The sequence below is a fragment of the Caloenas nicobarica genome, chromosome 5 (assembly GCF_036013445.1).
Source record: "Caloenas nicobarica isolate bCalNic1 chromosome 5, bCalNic1.hap1, whole genome shotgun sequence".
Lineage (NCBI taxonomy): Eukaryota > Metazoa > Chordata > Aves > Columbiformes > Columbidae > Caloenas > Caloenas nicobarica.
This window is the reverse complement of record NC_088249.1, coordinates 40,143,797-40,159,254: the sequence shown is the minus strand read 5'-3', so window position 1 is coordinate 40,159,254 and position 15,458 is coordinate 40,143,797. Positions and strand designations below refer to the sequence as shown.

The following is a 15,458-nucleotide window of genomic DNA, read 5'->3' as shown; positions in this document are numbered from 1 at the left end:
TTCTCACCTATATGAGATCCTTGAATCTTTAATGAACCTTTGCTGCCCAATTCTCAGCTTTCAAAAAAACCCCCAACTGATTAGCCAACAAACAGAAGATCATTTGTAGATGAAAAAAAGCAGAGGGAATGAGCAGCAAATAATTTTCCCGCAAAACTTCACCATGTAATTTGGGCATTTCTGCTTCAAATTACATTTTCAAAATTAAGATATCCAAATGTGACTTGCATAGGAACAACTTCAGCACAGTAGACATGAGATCTGCCTCTCTTGGATAAAGGATGGGTTTTGCACTTAGCGAACAAAATAACACTTTTTTTTTTTTTTTCTTTTCAGCCGTATCACACTGTTCGCTCATTTCTGAGATATTCACAAATGCCATCAGGTTTCCTTCAAAACTGCTCCAGTCAAAATGTCTTTTTCCCCTTAGAAATAAATATCAATGACCTACTTCCCCTGTATGTGTTCTCTTTCATTTGTTCAGAGCCCCAGTGTCCTTGGTTGCCTTTGCATTACTTCTGTATTCTTTCCTGGGTTTGCAACATCATTACATCTAATGTCAAACGGCAAATTTCATTTCCGTGATGTTTCCTCTGCTTGGCCTGTTAACTAAAACACATCTTGCAGCTGGGAATTGGGCACCACATCTGTTCTAGTAGCAGGAATTTCAAATGAGGGCTTGAAACTTGGCTGCCCCTCAATCTGCTCAGGAACCCCAAAAAATCACAACCTAAACCCACCTGTGCTAGCTGACACCCAAATGCTTCCAGTCTCTGGCTGCAAGATTGTACAAGCCCACCAAAGGCTCCTTATGCACTGGTTAACATGTTTGCAACCTTTGTATATGGATTCCTGAAAAATATCTAATAGGTGAGAGAAGATATTTTTGAGCTTCTTAGTGACTTGGGAACCAACCACTCAATTCAATATCAGTTTGGAAGGAAGTTCAATTTTGTGAAAGTATAAATCTATACCTAATTAGGCACCTGCCTTTTTACATCCCTCACAGACTCCTCAGCTGTATTGGCAGAAGTTTTCAGTGGTGTTACCACACCCAGGGAATGCTGATCACTGCCGTGACTGGTGACTGAGCACCTCTTGAGGCCAAGACCTCGGCCACAGAAATTTTAGCCCAGGGCTACATTACAGTGCTGATTAACATCACCTTTTGTTTACATTTTTAATTAGTTTCTATTACACGTGATCTGCCTATACCTAAGGCAACCTGAAATTATTTTTCAGGACTGTGGAAGACGCCTCTTTCCTCATTGACCCAGTTACCGCACTGTTGGTTACAGCTGCAACCAAGTTCATCCAGCCTCGCCCATCCGTATGTGCCCACGCTGCCTACAGCTCATGGGGTTTTGTTCACATTTTTTTCTTCAGCATTTATTCCACTGCCTTACTCTGGATTGAACACAGACCTTATACATGGTAATCTCCAGAATCATGTTTGGTCTAAGCCGCACAGAGCTGTTTTGTTTAGAGATACTATTGGATATATCCATATGCTGAAGGACCATATACAGCCTTTATTTTTAAGCTCTTCAGCTTGTAAGTACCACTGTTGCTTCCCACTAAGTTGGCAATTGGTAGGATTGCAGTTCTGTGATGCTCAACAACGCCCTTGCCCCGGAGTCCTGCTGGGTACGGAGGTTTTGTGCAAGCAGCGCTGAACAGGCACAGAAACATTTATGAGCCACGTTTAGCTGCACCGCACCCTGGGCATTTCACGTAGCTCGAACCACCCTCAGAACATCGCACCCCGCCGCAGGCGAGCCCCTTTTTCCGTGATTTGCGAACGCGGCTGGGCGGAAAGGAGGAGGAAAGACGAGGCCGCGGAGGTACCGGCTGCTGCACCGGGGCACCGCTGGCTGCTGCGGCGGCACCGCTGGCGCGCACGGCCCCGCGCGGCCCGCCTGACGGCGCTGCGCCCGGCGCCGCCCGCCCCCGCGCGGGAGGCCCCGGGAAGCCAGCGGCGGGCAGCGACCCCCCGCGCCGTGACGGGGCCGCCGGCGGCGCTGCAGCCGCGGGAGGAGAGCGCCCACGGGAGGCGCCGGCGGGGATGGCGCCACCGCCGCCCCGCGCAGCCGAGCCCCCCGCGGCAGCGGAAGCGGCCCGGTCAGCCGTGGCCCCTCGCCGCCGGCCCGAGGAGGGCGGCCGCCTGCCCGCCAACGGCGAACGCGGGCCCGTGCGGCCCACGCGCGAGCGGCGTGTTTCCCTCGCGCAAGGGCGGGGGAGGGGCAGGAAGGGCGTGGCCCGGCGGAGGGGAGCGGAAGTGCGTCGGCGGGCGGCCCCGGCCAATGGGCAGCGAGCCGCTGGCGGGCGTCGCGAGGCAGCTTTACCGCGGCCGCCGCCGGCTGCGGCCCCCGCCTCGCAGACGGGCGCTCCGGTACCCGCCTTGCGGGGGTGGCCCCGCCGCGGGGCGGGGGTGAGCGAGAGGAAGGGGGCAGGAAAAACGGGAGCGGCCCACGTGATGGGCTGCTGCAGCCAATGAAGACGGCAGGAGGTTGCGCGTGGCAGGCGAAGGCCGCCGGAGCCGCGAGCGGGGCGCGTGGGCCGGGGTGTTGCTCGGCGCCCGGCGCCGCGTGGAGCCGCCGGCGGGAGGCAGGTAGGAGCCCGCGGGCCCCGGGGCGCTGCCCGCCGCCCCCTCCCCCCCACCCCGGGTTTGAAGTTTTATTCGAGGAGGTGGCGTGAGGTGTGCGCGTCACGTGAGCGCGGCGGCCCAATCACACGTGCGCATTCCCTCCCCTTCGGCCGGGCGGGCCGCGTTTGAGGCGCGGGGGTTGTGCGCTTGCTGAGCGGCCGTGGCGGGGGGCAGCGGGCGGGCTGCCCTGTCTCCTCACCCACCCCCGCGCCGCTTCGTCTGGTGTCGCGGGCGGACCGGGAGCTGGCGGGGGGGGGGGGGTTGGGCAGTGGCTGCCGGTCACCTGACGTGGGGGACGGCTAAAGGGACCGAGCAGCCCCGCGGCTCCGCATCCGGGCTCTCCGGCCGGGAAGGGTCGGGTGAGGCCCGGCCCCGAGCAGCTGCAGCTTCCCAGAGCCATCACGCTCCGGGGGACCGTCCCTCGGCGGGGGCGTGGCCGGCGCCACCCGTGAGACGGGGCTGGGCTGCCCGCGCCTCGCTCCGCCCCACCCCGGCGGGACAGCCTTTCCCAGGGACCTGCCCCGGTGCCCTGGGGCGTGACCGCCCCCCTGCCCCCTAGGCGCCACGGAAGGGGGATGGAGTAGGTTGGGGGAGGTGGCAGCAGGGCCCCTCAGCCGGGCGCGCCGGGGGCTGAGCGCAACGGCTCGGCGGAGCGGCCCGAGTGCGGCCGCTGGCCCGCGGTGGCGCGCGTGCGCCTCGGCACGTCGCGTGGGGCGGCCGTTGGTGGCGGGCGGGGGCAGCGCCCCCCCACCCCCCGCTCCCGCCGCCCCGCCCGGCCAGCGCTCGTTCCCCGCGGCTCGGCTGCCCGCCGCAGGGCGACCGCCGCTGTTCTGGTGTCTTCCAGCTTTTCCCCGGCGGAGGCCGAGCGCCACCGAGCCGAGATCGTGCCAGCGTGGCGCGGGAGACGGCTTCGTGTGGCGGGATTGCACGCTCAGCTGGCCGGGGTTGTTGTTGCATGTACCGCCGAATAAATAAACAACAGTGTCTTCCCAGAAGGGCGATGTGGTGCCGGTGTTGGATTCGGTGGTTGGTTGTGGCCTTAGGTACCTCAGTAGTTGATAAGGAGTTTACACGGCGTTAATAAATGGTAAGGTGATCTCAGTCTGCGGTGGTAGACATGACGGTTAGCAGTTATTTCATCCGCCTGGTTAGATGACTGGTTTCCAATAGTGTGGTTTGAATTTCTTGCCTAGATTCTTAAGATGTCGAAGCTTACTCAGTCACACTACCTTACTCTTAACATGGAGTGTCTGAACTAATGGGTTGTCTTTAATTGCACTTGATAGAGTGGGCTAAAGCCCTGAAGATTTGAAGTTGCTACAGACTTGGAAAGCTGAAGGTTGTGTAAAGAAGAGGGCAGGCTGATGCATTGGTCTTGCCACTTTAAGGTGTTTTGCCCGATGCAGCCGCTCACTCTGGCTGTAGCACCCTTTCAGTGCCCTCAGGCACAGTTACTTGTCAGTCTGTAGTGAGATCCAGAATCCATAATTGATTCTGCTTGAAAAATGTTGCAGTGAGTGAGCTTTTTTGTGCATGTGTTTGTGTGGAGGGGAAAAAAAGCATTGTTCTTCGGTCTGGCAGAGATGGGCAGCGTTCATTCACTTACATATTCTGCCTGGCAGCAGCTGGCTGTTAAGCTCACCTACCATTTGCTCAGTGGTGGTGCAGATGCTATTGTGCCTGCCATGGGAGGGAAACCAACAGGAGGAAACCAATGTTAGTTCCACTTGTGGATAAAATTGCTTGGTTGCCTACCAGAAAAAAAAATAATTCTTTGAGATTATGCCACTGCTTCATTTACACTCAAATCAACTAGATCACTTCTGAAGTATGTGTTGTGTATATTGGCTTTTTAAAACATAATTTCCTAAGGAATGGGAAGTCCAAGACATTCATTTTACAAACACAATGAAATAGATCTGTGCCTAGAGGAGTGAAAAAGAACTCTCATGTAAGAAGACGCTGTTGTCTGTTTGCTGTTTCATAGACAGCAGAGGATCTGCTAAAAAATTCAGGCATGGTATGCACATAGGAAATGGTGCCATTAGCTGTGACATCAGCAAGGCTTACTCGATGTCTTGTTCTTCCATAATGAAGGATGTGGTGTGGTGTGTTTTTTGGGGATTTTTTGGTGTGTGTGTTGGGTGACTTTAGAATAAAGAACTGAATGATGGTGGTGGAATTGCTCCTCTCTCTCTCTCCGCAGAAAGATGGAACATGCTTTCACTGTTGGATTCTGTTAATAGTACTTATGATAAATCCTTGATATATCTTTTTTCTGAACTGGATAAGAAAGAATGCAGTGAGAATGATACGGGTGAGAAGAATGATGAAGGCTTGCCATGAGAGGAAAACAACCAGAAGAAATTCTTTCTTCTTCTTCTTTTATTTTTTTTTTTTTTTTTTTAATCAAGCCCAAACCAGAAAGGCAGTAAAGGATGTGAACAACATAAAAGACAGAAAATGAATGTGGGAGCCAAATAAAACACATCCACAATAAAAAAATGTTTGCAGTCATTGCTGCAGTCACTATCTTCAGGAAAAGACAATTTGGAGAATGACAAGATTGTGACCTAATTACCATTAAACAAATACTTGTGATGATGGAATTCTGCTGTTTTGCTAACCTTTGCAGTATAGTGCCTCCTGGTGATATGGTGTGGTCTGCCTGACCACAGGGTGAGTCAATAATGAAGATGAATTTAAGCCTGGAACCCATCACCAACAGTCTGGTACTTTAATTGTTGTTACTTTCCTTTTTACTATAACTTAAAAGGAGAATAGAGATTCCCTGGCAGTTCTAACTTGATGCGCCATTAGAGACACTGTAGCAATGAGTATTGCTATAACACAACAGCTGAATGAGTAGCGTAGTCCTGAGCTCAGATGAGGCCTTTCTTACTTTACTTGTTTTGCTGAATTTTCCTATTTTTTGGTCTTTTTGTTTGTTTGTTTGTTTTCTATGATGTGGACAAGATTCCCAGCTGAAGATTCATCATGTATGTGATGAATGTTCCTCACGATGGCCATAAAGGGACTGAAATGCATCAAAATGGTGTTGCTGCTGCTGCTGGCTTGTTTCTGCCAGTGTTGTGTGGCAAAGAGCACAAAACTTTGCTTTATTCTTTCATTTTTAAATTTTTAGTAGTTGAAATAATAGCATATTGAAAAATATACAGCAATCATTGAATGTATGAGTAGCAGTCATATCAATGACTTTCTGTTAAAATATGGAAACTAACGTAAAATACATTATTTTAAATGTTGAAATAATAACATTATATACAGGTAAAACCCAATTATTTGTAGAGAACGCTGACTTTTCTCCCTACTCTCTCACCGGTGGTTCATACTTTATATAAATGAATTGTGTGTTTCCATTTTGCAGTCTTCAGTGTTAGGGAAGATGTTTGTATTTCCTGGAAGTTCAGGTAACTCTTGGGAGATGGAGAGTATTGTGCGCTGTACATTGCGGGATTAATGCTGTTAAATAAAACACTAACTTTATGGAGGACTGAAAGTTCAGTCTCTTGTGGCGAAGTATTGGTATCGGAGAAGTGAAGCAGATGTTTTCCTCCTCCTCCCCCCCGCGCAGTGTTTGCCATCTTCCTCCAATAGAAGCTGCTGCTTTCCCGGGGCTATAGCTGGCAGTTGGTGAAGCACTTCCTGAACTACCACCTATTCATCCTGCCACAGTCGGGGCTCCAAGCCTTAAGAAGGGAGTTTGTTTTTAGTATAAAGTAATCAAGAAGTGAATTTAGTTTTAGCATGAAGTAATGCACTGGGCTGAAATCTGATGGTGCACAAGCTGTGTCTTACTTGCTGTGGGGACAGTGCATTCTTTGTGCAGCTGGAGCATGTGTTTTAACATGTTTGCATCAGCAAGAAAACTTGAATCTGGAAAAGCAGATTTCTTGCCTTCTATTTTTCTGTGCAACAGCCCGTTTCTTGTATTTTTTTTTAATCTCACACTTTTTACCTAGGTTCTGCCACTGCTTATACCTTTAATCTTCTTGACACTGGATTATAATTTCTCAATATAGCTAAATGAAGAACTTATGCTACTTCTCTATCATAAATAAAAAGGTGTAAACTTTTTTAAGGTGGATTTGGGCTGGGAATCTGTTGCCTAAGGACAGGGGTCTGGAGCTGTCATAGATGCTGCAAGTTATTGGAGACATCTGTGTAGAGCAAACATTCAACTCTGGGAAGCAAATACTCTTCCGGGGAAGCAGTTGGAGGCTAGTGCGGCCACTTATGGTATAGAAAATAAGACTAGATAGCTTTCTGTAGGCAGTTTAATCCAACCCAGAGTTTCAGAATTAACAGACCTTCTTGTGGGGTGCTACTATGTTAATTGTTCTCCAAAGTGGCAAAACATTGGTTAAAGGAAGTATATTTTTTTACTTTAACCCTTCTAGCGTGCACATTACACAGCATTTCAGACTACAACATCACTAGGTTTTCAAGTCTCTACAATTTTGTTTGGTTGTTTTTTTTATGGCCAAAACTTGGGACTTTGATTGTCAGGGCTGCCTGGTCATAGTAGTAAATTTGTAGACTAGAGCTCTGCTGACTGACTGCTGCTGGGGTGTATTACACTGGCACAGCTGGTTTTGATAGCTGTCTTTTTCAGCTGGCCAGTCTGATTTCAGCCAGTGCTCATTTTTAGTAAGTGAATTTGAGAGCTGAAAGCCTCCTTTATGCTCCGGTAATAGTGCCTTTCAAAGTATATCATATGACAGCGATGTCCTGTTGTACCTCTACTTGTGTGGTGGAGATCTTTGTATTTGAACTGAAAAGGAGGTTGCTAACAAAAATTGTAATCGGCACCTCTTTTATGTTTTCCACAACTTGGCAACTGTTATGTTCTGCTTAACCGTGTCTGCAACATATGTTGCTCTCCCACATACAGATCTTTAGTGAAGCCTGGGCCTTGTGACCTTCCAGCTGGTGATCTGTTATTGGATCTTTACTGAATCTTTTTTTTGGAGATAGGTTAGAAATAAGACCGGCTGAGGAACATGGGGTTTTTTTGCTACAGCTCCAACTAGCAATTTGTCTGGACTGCTAGGCACTGAAAGTTACAGGCTCTGTGTAACTTACAGCGTGTAGGCTTGAACTTGCACTTTATGCTTTGTAGACATTACTGTGAGAAGTAGTGTGATTTACTGGGTCCTGAAATGCAGTTTGGAAAGACTGTAGTTCATACTTTCAAGGTGCTGCAGAGCAGGGAATATGTTTGAAAGAAGCATTTTGGAGAAGAGAGTACTTCTTGGTAGTGAACTTAAGTGTTTCGAGTATGACCATCACATTGCTAGTTAGTATAAAGTGCCTCCCTCAGATCGTGAAGGGCAGTATTCAGTTGGTGCAAACCAGTTCATTTACATGCTGCCAGTTGGTGTTTAGCACAAACAAGGCCTTAAAACTGGTGTTTGTACTGATCTAAATGGGATGTAGTCCTTATGCAGTACTCCTGTTGCTTGACAGCTATAAGCTCCTCAGAACTGGGTTACTTAAGCTGGAGGGAATCTGTGGTACTGCTGTGACTTCTACCGGTGGATTTGTTCTCTTGATAAACTAGAGGTTCTGCTTTTGCTGCAGGCAAGGATTTTTACCTGTGTTGGGTAAAACGGTAGCAAAATCCCTGGCAGTGTCAACAGTCTCTGTTGATTCTGTTACTGCCAGGGAACACGTGGCTTGTGGGCCATGAATGTGGTGCTGTCTGCTATTGAGTTTGGTGTGTCTGCTCTTAGTCACATGAATAGCCCTCTTGCTGAAAAAAAAAAAAAGACTTATTTCTGTATTGTCACTGTTCAGAAACATATTGCTTTATACAAAATAGTGCGTCAGGGTATCCTGTGGCCCTAAAATGTGATGACTGCTATACCTAATGTGATTGTTGTAGGTATAAAATGACTATTCCCAATCAATCTTTGACAATGTGGCTTAGTTTTTTCTAATCAGTGTAATTAAATTTATTGTGTTGGATTGGACAGCTTGATGCTACTGCAGCTCTGTGCTCCCAGGTACAACCAGTAGCAAGGCTGAAAATGTATTCCTGGTAGGCACAAGCACACAGAGCGCGCATATACATGACATATACATGCATACACGCAGATCAGGCAGACACACAGATATTCACAGGAACAGACAGCAGCAACAGCCTTATCCTGCTCCCTTCCCTATCTGAGCAGGATAGAGGTCTGTCAGTGAGAGTGTGTGTGCACATACATATATATTAGGTTGGTGCAAAAGTAATTGCGGTTTTTGCATTGTTGAAATTTGCTATTCGATATCGGAATACATTCTTAAATGTGGTTACATTATGCATCATTTTAATGTGCTTTTCTTGCTTTGTTTTTTTTTTGCTACTGACTTATTACTTGCTGTTTATTTGATATTTATTTTAGACTATGGAAATTATGTTAGTCAAAAATTGAAGCAGTTTACTTATTCAAGTTCAAAATGGGTCGTAAAGCAGTGGAGACAACTCACAATATCAAAACCACATTTGGCCCAGAACCTGCTAACAAATGTACAGTGCAGTGGTGGTTCAAGAAGTTTCACAAAGGAGACAAGAGCCTTGAAGATGAGCGTAATGTCCAGCCCTCGGAAGGTGACAATGGCCAATTGAGAGCAATCATTCAAGCTGATTCTCTTACAACTACACGAGAAGTTGCTGAAGAACTCAAGCAGATCAGAAAGGTGAAAAAGCTCAAGAAGTGGGTGCCTCATGGGCTGACCAAAAATAAAAAAATTGTCGCTTTGAAGTGCCATCTTCTATGCAGCAACAATGAACCATTTCTTGATTGGATTGTGACATGCAATGAAAAGTGGATTTTATACGACAGCTAGCGATGACCAGCTCAGTGGTTGACTGAGAAGAACCTCCAAAGCAGTTCCCAAAGCCAAACTTGCACCAAAAAAAAGGTCTTGGTCACTGTTTGGTGGTCTGCTGCTGGTCTAATCCGCTACAGCTTTCTGAATCCTGGCGAAACCATTCCATCTAAGAAGGATGCTCAGCAAATTGATGAGATGCACCAAAAACTGCAACGCCTGCAGCTGGCATTGGTCAACAGAAAGGGCCCAACTCTTCTCCACAACAATGCCCAACCACATGTTGCACAACCAACGTTTCAAAAGTTGAATGAATTGGACTATTAAGTTTTGTGTCATCTGCTGTATTCACCTGACCTCTTGCCAACCAGCTACCATTTAGCATTTTAGCTTTTTGGAGGGAAAATGCTTCCACAACCAGCAGGATGCAGAAAATGCTTTCCAAGAGTTTGTCAAATCCTGAAGTATGGTTTTTTATTCTACAGGAATAAAGTAATGTATCTGTATGTATATTGTATATGTATATTGGCAAAAATGTGTTGATTGGAATGGTTCCTATTTTGATTAATAAAGATGTGTTTGAACCTAGTTATAACTATTTAAAATTCATGGTCCAAAACCACAATTACTTTTGCACCAACCTAATATATATTTATGTATACACACATATATATGTATATACATGTGCAAGGTAGATTTCATCCAGATGCTGGGCTTAGACACTCAGTCTGCCCAGTAGCTGGGTCCCAGTTCCTAGTCTCCCCAGTTAAGCCCCTGGGGCCACATGTGGCCTCTCTCTCAGCTGACTGGGACTATCCTGGTTCCCTGATGTTCAACACCCTTCTGCTCCGTATGACCTTGGCCTTTAGAGAGACACAGATGTGTGATCTGCATACACACACAGAGCTGGTGCCATTCCCCTGGTCCCTCTGTAGTCAGGTCCTTTGTGAAGCTGCACACGCTGCCACTGCCCCTGGTTTATAGCTAAACTGGAGTGCTTTCTTGATTCCTTTCTTCCCCTTGCTTCCCATTTGCTATATAAAACATCAATGCACTTGGCTGTTAGCCTTGCCTTTTCTTGTGCAAAGATATTTTAGAAACTTCCAAGAGAGAATAATCTTGTGAAGCTGTTTTAGAGAATGGCTGAATGTGACCCTTAACAAAAAGGGTACTGTCTCTTTGTGATTTTTTTTTTTTGTATCTCCTAATTCCTCTGCCAGCTTTTGGGCTGTTTCCTTTCCACCGTGCCAACCTTATCTAGTGTATGGGTGTTGTGGTTTAACCCCAGCTTGCTCACTACCCCCCAGTGGGATGGGGGAGAGAATTGGAAGGGTAAAAGTAAGAAAACTTTGGGGTTGAGATTAAAATGGTTTGATACATAAAGCAAAAGCTCTGCATGCAAGCAAAAGCTCTTCATGCAAGCAAAGCAAAACAAGGGATTCATTCACCACTCCTTGTGGGCAGACAGGTGTTCAGCCACCTCCAGGACATCATGTGTAATGGTTACTTGGGAAGACAAATGCCATCACTCCAAATGTCCCCCCACTCCTTCCTCTTCCCCCAGCCTTATATACTGAGCATGATGTTATATGGTATGGAATATCCCTTTGGTCAGTTGGGGTCAGTTGTTGTGGTTGTGTCCACAAATCCAAAACATCACACTAGCTACTATGAGGAAAATTAACTCTATCCCAGACAAAACCAGCACAGTGGGGCTAAAGCTTCCCTTTTGCCTCTGTCCATGCTGTGTCTCCTTTATGAACTGCTAGAAGTAGCAAAATCACAACCTTGCATTCTTTCGTATTTGCAGAGTTTTGTATTTAAGCAGTTTCTCTGTACAGTAAATGCATTTAATCCTCATTTTTTTTCAGCCTGAGTTCATTATTCCAGTTGAAAGGAAAAAAATACTCCATGGTTTTCTCCTACAGATCTACCTGTGTTACTGTTTGGATGCACATTTTTCCAAGTGTCTTAAAAATTTGTTTTCTTTAGTTATGTGCTTCTGAGATTATCTCCCACAGCATATACTTCTGTTGCCAAGAAACCTTCAAGGGGGTGCCTGGCCTTTGTAATGTTGCTCGTTTTGCCAATTTTCTGCATCCTAACATCAAAGGCACAACAGTGTTAGACTGAGGATCAGCCCTAGTGAAGCTACGGTCTGCAGCAGGCAGCAGTCAGTACAAAATTTTGGTCTACTGACGAGTCTGGACCTTGGTGTCTGCCTACTAACTCTGATGTCGTGGCTTCCTGGCACTGCCATGCAAATATCTGTTTGTAATGGAAGCAGTGTTGCAAAATACATACCCCTAGTGGAAAGAAGGGTGGGCGGGGCTTCGCGGAGGTGTTTGCCTGCAGCCATGCTGCATTTTGGTGTGAAATCCCTTAACGGCAGAGTTGTGTTTTAGTGAGCTTATTCTCAGAAGTGCCTGGTTTACGAGATGTTATCTCCTTGATGTCTGTGAAGGACTGCCAGTCTAGGGGTGGTGTGGCAGACTGCTTGGTTAGGTGCTGAAGGCAAGAAGACTCTGATGAGGTCTAGGTTGTGCTAAGACAGGTTGGTTTTGAACTAGTTTGCCTAACGTGACACAGGACACCCCGCTGTTGGCACTTGGTTAACCTGGGACACGGTTTGGCAACTTCATGTTAGCTGCATGAAAGTTCATGGGGCATTTCTGCAGCTTTGGTGTTGTAGAGTCAAATTCTGACTTGAGTGTTGGCCAACCAGTGAAAACTTGCACAGAGGGAGGGAGACGGATCCCAGCTTTAGCGTTACCTCCTCGGCTGACGCTTTCCCCAGGGAGGCAGCAGGTGTGGGTACCCGCGTTGGTGCCTCCGTGTCAGCTCTCCCGAGTGGCTCGGAGGTGCGGTGCGCCTTGCCTTTGCAGAAGAGAACGGTGGCGCGTTCCCGCTCCGGCCTGCCCGCCCGGAGGCTCCCCTGGCTCTCCCGGTGCGCCGTGGCGCGGAGGAGCCAGGCGAGCGGCCGGGCTCTGCCGGGGTCGGTCCAGGGCGCGGCGCTCGCCGACTCTGCCGAGGCCGGGCGGCTGCCGGGCGCGCAACCCACCGGCGCCGCCCCCCGGCCGTCGCGTGCCAAGGCGGGAGGCGTCCCTGCTGCCGGCGGGTCTCAGCCCGGACCCGTGACCTGAGGCGGAGCCCGGTGTCTCCGCCGGGGGGAGCGGTGCGGCGGGCGCCTCGCCTGCTCTCGTCGGGCGGCAGCGGCGGGGGGCGGAGCCGCGGCGCTGCCGCTCGGAGCCCCGCGGAGCTTCGAAGGCGGCGGCTGCCGGTGCCGCCGCGGTGCGCGCGGGGGAGCGCCGTGCCCGCGCCCGTTCGAGAAGCTTCCCCGCGCCCGGCGCGGGGCCGGGCCGGGCCGGGCCGGGTGGCGGGCCCTGTTCTCGGCGCGGGCACGTGACGGGCAGGCGGGAGGGAGGGGGGCGCGAGCTGGGGCGCGCCTGCGCGCGCTGCAGCGCGGTGACGTCACCACGGTGCGCACGCACGTTGTCCCCAGCTGGCGGACACACGGTCCGCGTGAGGAGAAAGGAAGTGGGAGGCCCCTCGCCTCGCCGCACGGTAACTACCGGGAAGCGGGGGCGCGCTGGGGGCTCCGGTTCCCAGCACCGGCCGCGTAGCGCGCAAACTTTCCGCGCCTCCTGTCTGCTGCCTCAACTGCGAAAATTAACACCAGGCGTAGCCACGAGGCGACGGGGCCCGGGCCCGCGGGCCGCTCCTCGGCGGCGACGCGAGGCGCCGCTTCGGGGCCGCCCCGCGGCTGCCTCGCCGTGCGCGCTGCGGGGGCGGGGCCACTTCGGCAGCGCCGGCGGCGCCGCGTCCCTGTCGCCGGGCAGGGCCGGGTGCCGGTGAAGAGCGGCGCGGCTTTTCCACGTGCGCCCGTCCCTTAGCCCTGCGCCTCCACCGGGCACCGCAGGCGGCGGTTCCGGCTCCCGCCGCTCACGGAAGGGCTCGGGCAGCTCCCGGCTAGGGGCCGTCCTGCGGCGGGAAGGAGGGCATTCAAAGCGACAAGTGCGCCGCTCGGCCTGTGGCTGTGACGCCACCTGGCCCGGGCGGGGCGCTCTCCGCATCGGGTGCAGCCTGCCGGGCCGGGGCCGCCCGCCCGGGCGGGCGGCACCGCTGCCGCGGTGTTGAACGGTAGCGCCGCGCGTTCAGCGCTCATTGCCATTGGACCCGGCGCCGGGCTCCCGTCGGCAGCGCGGCGGCTGTTGGCGGGCTGTGCCGCCGTCTCGCGCTGCGCAGCTCGTCTGCCGCGGGACGGCTTTTCTCACGCGGTAGCGGGGTGTCGCCGCTCCCTGCGCCTAACGGCGCTTGCCTTCGGCACGGGAAATCGTGCAGAACTCCTTGCCCGTGAGCGCTCTGTACCTAAATTGTGGTCTGTTTGTAGGCTGGGATATTGGAGGTGTGGTTTTTTTCGTTTTTGTTTGGTTTTTTTTAACGATTTTTTTTCACATCCTATTATCTTCCTATTTTAGTACATCTCAGTGCAGCTTTTGAGTATTTTTGACCACTCTCATCTAGTTAGATGTTGCTTCTCAAATATAAGGTCTGTATATGGGTAAAATAGTGAAGTATCTGAAGCTGATTAGAACTTCAACCTTCACAAATACACACATTTTCCTTGAAATACTGGATTAGAAAGTCCATGCTGTAATAAAATAGGCTAGTGTGTGTGTCCAAGTGTAATAAAACATGTGAAATTGATCTTGTAATAGACCATGTTAGTGCTGAAATAAGGTAACTTTCAGCTACTGTAATTTCACATAATTACATTGTAACCACACACATCTTTGAATTGATACTGTGAATGGTGCTTATGGCAGAAATAACTGTAACAGCACAGTGTAAGAACTTTAAATATTGGAAAACAGAAATTGTGAGTCAGTAGCTCTCTGTATGCATAGAATTTATGCTGAATGCATGGTTATTGAGCTTTTTCGAATTTATTTCTGGCATGTGGAAGTTCTGCTTCAAGTAAACTAAAAGTTAGAGGCTTTGTTCATATTTTACGCTATCAAAGTGATTTCAAATCTGGTTTATTTCTTTCATGAACTAATACAGCAGTCCACAGCTTCCTCACAAGGGGAGGAGAAGGGGCAGGTGCTGAACTCTTCTCTTTGGTGACCAATCACAGAACCCGAGGGAATGGCAGGAAGATGTGCCAGGGGAGGTTTAGGTTGGACATTAGGAAAAGGTTCTTCACCCAGAGGGTGGTGGAGCACTGGAACAGGCTCCCCAGGGAGGTGTCACAGCCCCAAGCCTGACAGCGTTCAAGAAGAGACTGGACAACATCCTCAGACACGTGATGTGAACTGTGGGGTTGTCACATTCAGGGACACGAGTTGGACTTGATGATCTTTGTGGGTCCCTTCTATGATTCTCTATATATTGCACAGCATTAATATGAACTCACTTTGTGATTGTATGTTCGATATAGATAGAAACATGCTGTATGTGTATATAGAGAGGGTAAGCTGGTAGAAGATCTCATACAACTTAAGATGTGATTTCTTTCTCCCCACTCCATTAATCTGTTTTTTTGACAGAGATTAAGCTAATCATAACAGTACAAATGTTTTCATATTTGATTTAAACAATTTCCATAATTGAGGAGTTTTGGACCTTTGGGAACTCCTGGTGAGAGCAAATGATTTCTGCCTTTACGTCAGAGATGTGTGTGCCATTTGCTCTTCTGAAAACTGCATGTTTTGCCAAAGGCTTTTTGTTAAGCAAGTGATCTGTAGAGTTGAGACAATATCAAAACATAGAGCGCTTTGAAATATCAAGCGAAGCAAGGAGTCCTGTTACGGCAAAGCATTATATGGAAATACAGTTTAAAGGTATCATAGCCCTCGTTTCTATAAGGCCTAAATTATATACACACAGGCAACCTTGATTTGATATATCCTAATTGTGCTCGATTTTATAGTCCTGATTGTCTTTTAGGTTTTTAATGTGGAGAACTGTT

At 49.4% G+C, this 15,458-nt stretch overlaps 1 protein-coding gene across 8 annotated transcripts in view; it reads left to right on the top strand.

The window, feature by feature from the left end:
• Positions 1 to 2,317: 2,317 nt before the first annotated feature.
• The window catches only part of MGA (MAX dimerization protein MGA), a 65,092-nt gene continuing 51,951 nt past the window's right edge, over positions 2,318 to 15,458 (top strand). For 7 of the 8 annotated variants that reach the window (XM_065635209.1, XM_065635207.1, XM_065635208.1 and 4 more), the window contains exon 1: positions 2,318 to 2,611. The gene's annotated coding sequence lies outside the window, so the exon portion shown is untranslated. Of the gene's footprint in view, positions 2,612 to 12,992; positions 13,052 to 15,458 lie in introns of those variants that run through there. The other variant, XM_065635205.1, reaches the window with a different exon arrangement.